Genomic DNA, 7,614 nt, shown 5'->3' on the forward strand with positions numbered 1-7,614 from the left:
TGACGAAGAATAGATTTGTGAGACTTAAAATGTTTTGGCGAATTGAACGATGTTCATATGTAAAAAAATCAGTAACTTTTGTGAAATTAACTTTTCGTTGCTAGAACCCTGAGTGTCTGTCTTGTCCTTTCCGGCGTGTATGCAAAGCCTTATTTTTGCTTTTCAGCAGAATTCAGCACAGAATCGCAGAGAAGCATTGTGAAGCTTTCCCGGTTGACGATCACGAGCCACAGTTTCCGATGAGGTTAGAGTTCAGTTGCTGACATGAGCACGGGAGGCTGGCACAGTGTATATACTCGTTTGAATCATATATACGTAGCTTAGCTGAATGTCTGTTATGTTATTGAGTGGACATGTTGCAATACAAAGACAATTCACATTATCCTCATTTGGGTTTAACCTTTTCCTGTTGCATGGTTTATTTCTCGGATTCTCCAGACAGCTGCAACAAAGAAGCACTCGATCAGGACAGATAACATAACTCACCGGTTACAAAATATATACATTTATTCTTTTGTTCAAGCCCAATTGAGTCCCAAATTCTCGAAGGCTTGCGAACGCTTTCTTCCCACTTTCATCTCGTTGGTTGTGCGCGTTTCCCGCACGTACATCCGCCTCAAATCACGGATGATAACTCTCTCAATTCTCGGATTTAACCAACTCGGAAATAACCCCGATCAGTTGACCGTTACGTGATCCGCTACATCACACGTATACTTAACTCATCAACTACCAGGTGTAACCTAAAGTTTATTATAGTCTTTTAGCTAAAATTCACAAACTATAAACATAATCTCATTTTTAATCATTTCTGAATGAATGTTTATATTTGTTAAAATTTCTATATAACAAAATTATCAAAACGTAATTCTTAAAACAATAAATCATATTTTTGGTGAAATCCTGACAATCGATGTATAGTGCTCACAGTGCACTATACAACACTATTTGTGACCACATCTACACGAACACCATGTAAATAGTCGAGCAGTGGGATTACTGTTCACATCATACTTGAACTTCTGCATGTCAGTACAGGCAGGAAAGCAGGAGACCAGAAAGAAATCTTAAAGTCTGGCATTCCGAGGAAAGAAACTGAGAGTATGAACCACATGCTATTTCCCAACTCGACAGCAATTTCCGACCCCAACACTCTTTAAATGGTCTTATTTTCTTTCATCTTTTTTCCGATCGTGTCGTCGTGTTTCATCACAGAAAACACAATCTTCATAACTGTAAAACATGTGACACACTCAGTGTTTTCTTTACATGTTTCTGTAAATAAATATATTTTAAAATATCTAAATAGTTTGACAAAATATAGACCACTTACTAAAATAAACATAATTATTTGAAAAGATATCCGATTAAAAAATATCAATTGATAAAAAGTTTACGTATTTTTTATATATTTTTATTGTAAGGTGGGGCGATGAAAAAAATGAATATACAATCTAGTTAAAAAGGGGTTAAAAAATGAACATAAAATATAGTTAAGTATAAAAATAGTTTAACAGTTTAAAACTGTGAATATTTAAAATATGTTAAAAAAAAATCCCACTGAATTCAAACTACGTAATAAGTACGAATCAAGTAGATATTGCTGCAACATTTTTAATGAATCGGCGACGATCGTAATAGATTTCCCAGGTTTAAATAAAGTATATTTAAATAAAGTATATTTAAATACAATTATATTTACATAAAGCATATATAAATAAAGTATATTTAAATAAAGTATATTTAAATAAATTATATTTGCATAAAGCATATTAAAATAAAGTATATTTAAATAAAGTATAAATAAATAAAGTATATTTACATAAAGTATATAAAAATAAAGTATATTCAAATAAAGTATATTTAAATAAAGTATATTAAAATGAAGTATATTTAAATAAATTATATTTACATAATGTATATTTAAATAAACTATATTTAAATAAAGTATAAATAAATAAAGTATATTTACATAAAGTATATTAAAATAAAGTATATTCAAATAAAGTATATTTAAATAAAGTATATTGAAATGGAGTATATTTAAGCGAAGTATATTTAAATAAAGTATATTTAAATAAAGTATATTTAAATAAAGCATATTTAAATAAAGTATATCCAAACAAAGTATATTTAAATAAAGTATATTTAAATAAATTATATTTACATAAAGTATATTTAAATAAAGTATATTTAAATAAAGTATAAATAAATAAAGTATATTTGCATAAAGTATATTAAAAAAAGTATATTTAAATGAAGTATATTTAAATAAAGTATATTGAAATGAAGTATATTTGTATAAGGTATATTTAAATAAAGTATATTCAAATAAATTATATTTAAATGAAGTATATTTGCATAAGGTATATTTAAATAAAGTATATTTATATGAAGTATATTTGCATAAAGTATATGTAAATAAAGTATATTTAAATGAAGTATATTTGCATAATGTATATTAAAATAAAGTATATTTAAATGAAGTATATTTGTATAAAGTCTATTTAAATAAAGTATATGTAAATAAAGTATATTTAAATTAAAGTATATTTAAATAAAGTATATTCAAATAAAGTATATTTAAATGAAGTATATTTAAATTAAAGTATATTTAAATAAATATATTGAAATGAAGTATATTTAAATCAAGTATATTTAAATGAAGTATATTTAAATAAAGTATATTTAAATAAAGTATATGTAAATAAAGTATATTTAAATTAAAGTATATTTAAATAAAGTATATTCAAATAAAGTATATGTAAGTAAAGTATATTTAAATTAATATATATTTAAATAAAGTATATTCAAATAAAGTATATTTAAATAAAGTATATTCAAATAAAGTATATTTAAATAAAGTATATTGAAATGAAGTATATTTAAATCAAGTATATTTAAATGAAGAATATTTAAATAAAGTATATTTAAATAAAGTATATTTAAATAAAGTATATTTAAATAAAGTATATTTAAATGAAGTATATTTAAACAAAGTATAAATAAATAAAGTATATTTACATAAAGTATATTTAAATGAAGTATATTTAAATGAAGTATATTTTAATGAAGTATATTTAAATAAAGTATATGTAAATAAAGTATATTTAAATGAAGTATATTAAAATAAAGTATATTTACATAAAGTATATTTAAATGAAATATATTTAAATCAAGTATATTTAAATGAAGTATATTTAAATAAAGTATATTTAAATAAAGCAAATTTAAATAAAGTATATTTAAATAAAGTATATTTAAATGAAGTATATTTAAATAAAGTATAAATAAATAAAGTATATTTACATAAAGTATAAATAAATAAAGTATATTTACATAAAGTATATTAAAATAAAGTATATTTAAATGAAGTATATTTAAATGAAGTATATTTGCATAAGGTATATTTAAAAAAAGTATATTCAAAAAAGTATATTTAAATGAAGTATATTTTACAAAAGGTATATTTAAATCAAGTATATGTAAATAAAGTATATTTAAATTAAAGTATATTTAAATAAAGTATATTCAAATAAAGTATATTTAAATAAAGTATATTCAAATAAAGTATATTTAAATAAAGTATATTGAAATGAAGTATATTTAAATCAAGTATATTTAAATAAAGTATATTGAAATTAAGTATATTTAAATAAAGTATATTTAAATAAAGTATATTTAAATGAAGTATATTTTAATAAAGTATATTTAAATAAAGTATATTGAAATGAAGTATATTTAAATCAAGTATATTGAAATGAAGTATATTTAAATAAAGTATATTTAAATAAAGTATATTTAAATAAAGTATATTTAAATAAAGTATATTTAAATGAAGTATATTTAAATAAAGTATGAATAAATAAAGTATATTTACATAAAGTATATTAAAATAAAGTATATTTAAATGAAGTATATTTAATTGAAGTATATTTGCATAAGGTATATTTAAATAAAGTATATTCAAAAAAGTATATTTAAATGAAGTATATTTTACAAAAGGTATATTTAAATCAAGTATATTTAAATGAAGTATATTTGCATAAGGTATATTTAAATAAAGTATATTTAAATGAAGTATATTTGTATAAAGTATATTTAAATAAAGTATATTTAAATAAAGTATATTGAAATGAAGTATATTTAAATCAAGTATATTTAAATGAAGTATATTTAAATAAAGTATATTGAAATGAAGTATATTTAAATAAAGTATATTTAAATAAAGTATATTTAAATGAAGTATATTTAAATAAAGTATATTCATATAAAGTATATGTAAATAAAGTATATTAAAATAAAGTATATTATAATAAAGTATATTTAAATGAAGTATATTTAAACAAAGTATAAATAAATAAAGTATATTTACATAAAGTATATTTAAATGAAGTATATTTAAATGAAGTATATTTTAATGAAGTATATTTAAATAAAGTATATGTAAATAAAGTATATTTAAATGAAGTATATTCAAATAAAGTATATTTACATAAAGTATATTTAAATGAAATATATTTAAATCAAGTATATTTAAATGAAGTATATTTAAATAAAGTATATTTAAATAAAGCAAATTTAAATAAAGTATATTTAAATAAAGTATATTTAAATGAAGTATATTTAAATAAAGTATAAATAAATAAAGTATATTTACATAAAGTATAAATAAATAAAGTATATTTACATAAAGTATATTAAAATAAAGTATATTTAAATGAAGTATATTTAAATGAAGTATATTTGCATAAGGTATATTTAAAAAAAGTATATTCAAAAAAGTATATTTAAATGAAGTATATTTTACAAAAGGTATATTTAAATCAAGTATATGTAAATAAAGTATATTTAAATTAAAGTATATTTAAATAAAGTATATTCAAATAAAGTATATTTAAATAAAGTATATTCAAATAAAGTATATTTAAATAAAGTATATTGAAATGAAGTATATTTAAATCAAGTATATTTAAATAAAGTATATTGAAATTAAGTATATTTAAATAAAGTATATTTAAATAAAGTATATTTAAATGAAGTATATTTTAATAAAGTATATTTAAATAAAGTATATTGAAATGAAGTATATTTAAATCAAGTATATTGAAATGAAGTATATTTAAATAAAGTATATTTAAATAAAGTATATTTAAATAAAGTATATTTAAATAAAGTATATTTAAATGAAGTATATTTAAATAAAGTATAAATAAATAAAGTATATTTACATAAAGTATATTAAAATAAAGTATATTTAAATGAAGTATATTTAATTGAAGTATATTTGCATAAGGTATATTTAAATAAAGTATATTTTAAAAAGTATATTTAAATGAAGTATATTTTACAAAAGGTATATTTAAATCAAGTATATTTAAATGAAGTATATTTGCATAAGGTATATTTAAATAAAGTATATTTAAATGAAGTATATTTGTATAAAGTATATTTAAATAAAGTATATTTAAATAAAGTATATTGAAATGAAGTATATTTAAATCAAGTATATTTAAATGAAGTATATTTAAATAAAGTATATTGAAATGAAGTATATTTAAATAAAGTATATTTAAATAAAGTATATTTAAATGAAGTATATTTAAATAAAGTATATTCATATAAAGTATATGTAAATAAAGTATATTAAAATAAAGTATATTTAAATAAAATATATTTAAATAAAGTACATTTAAATGAAGTATATTTAAATAAAGTATATTGAAATTAAGTATATTTAAATAAAGTATATTTAAATAAAGTATATTTAAATTAAGTATATTTAAATAAAGTATATTTAAATAAAGTATATTTAAATGAAGTATATTTAAATAAAGTATATTTAAATGAAGTATATTTAAATGAAGTATATAAAAATAAAGTATATTTAAATGAAGTATATTTAAATAAAGTATATTTAAATGAAGTATATTTAAATAAAGTATATTTAAATAAAGTATATTTAAATAACGTATATTTAAATGAAGTATATTTTAATAAAGTATATTTAAATGAAGTATATTTAAATAAAGTATATTTAAATAAAGTATATTCATATAAAGTATATGTAAATAAAGTATATTTAAATAAAGTATATTTAAATGAAGTATATTTAAATAAAGTATATTTAAATAAAGTATATTTAAATGAAGTATATTTAAATGAAGTATATTTAAATAAAGTATATTTAAATAAAGTATATTCAAATAAAGTATATTTATATGAAGTATATTTGCATAAGGTATACTTAAATAAAGTATATTTAAATGAAGTATATTTAAATGAAGTATATTTAAAAAAAGTATATTTAAATAAAGTATATTTAAATAAAGTATATTCAAATAAAGTATATTTATATGAAGTATATTTGCATAAGGTATATTTAAATAAAGTATATTTAAATGAAGTATATTTAAATGAAGTATATTTAAAAACAGTATATTTAAATAAAGTATATTGAAATAAAGTATATTTAAATAAAGTATATTTAAATAAAGTATATTTAAATAAAGTATATTTAAATGAAGTATATTTAAATGAAGTATATTTAAATATAGTATATTGAAATGAAGTATATTTAAATAAAGTATATTTAAATAAAGTATATTTAAATAAAGTATATTTAAATAAAGTATATTTAAATAAAGTATATTGAAATGAAGTATATTTTAATAAAGTATATTTAAATAAAGTATATTTAAATGAAGTACATTTAAATAAAGTATATTTAAATAAAGTATATTTTAATAAAGTATATTGAAATTAAGTATATGTAAATAAAGTATATTTAAATAAAGTATATTTGAATAAAGTATATTTAAGCAAAGTATATTTAAATAAAGTATATTTTAATGAAGTATATTTAAATAAAGTATATTGAAATGAAGTATATTTAAATAAAGTATATTTAAATAAAGTATATTGAAATGAAGTATATTTAAATAAAGTATTTTAAATAAATTATATTTAAATAAAGTATATTTTAATGAAGTATATTTAAATAAAGTATATTTAAATAAAGTATATTTAAATAAAGTATATTGAAATGAAGTATATTTAAATAAAGTATATTTAAATAAAGTATATTTAAATGAAGTATATTTAAATGAAGTATATTTAAATAAAGTATATTGAAATGAAGTATATTTAAATAAAGTATATTTAAATAAATTATATTTAAATGAAGTATATTTAAATAAATTATATTTAAATAAAGTATATTTAAATAAAGTATATTGAAATTAAGTATATTTAAATAAAGTATATTGAAATGAAGTATATTTAAATAAAGTATATTTGAATAAAGTATATTTAAATGAAGTATATTTAAATAAAGTATATTCATATAAAGTATATTTAAATAAAGTATATTTAAATAAAGTATATTCAAATAAAGTATATTTATATGAAGCATATTTGCATAAGGTATATTTAAATAAAGTATATTTAAATGAAGTATATTTAAGTGAAGTATATTTAAATAAAGTATATTTAAATAAAGTATATTTAAATAAAGTATATTTAAATAAAGTATATTTAAATAAAGTATATTTAAATAAAGTATATTCAAATAAAGTATATTTAAATAAATTATATTTAAATAAAGTATATTTA

The sequence above is a fragment of the Euprymna scolopes genome, chromosome 9 (genome assembly GCF_053919585.1).
Source record: "Euprymna scolopes isolate OS-2025 chromosome 9, ASM5391958v1, whole genome shotgun sequence".
NCBI lineage: Eukaryota > Metazoa > Mollusca > Cephalopoda > Sepiida > Sepiolidae > Euprymna > Euprymna scolopes.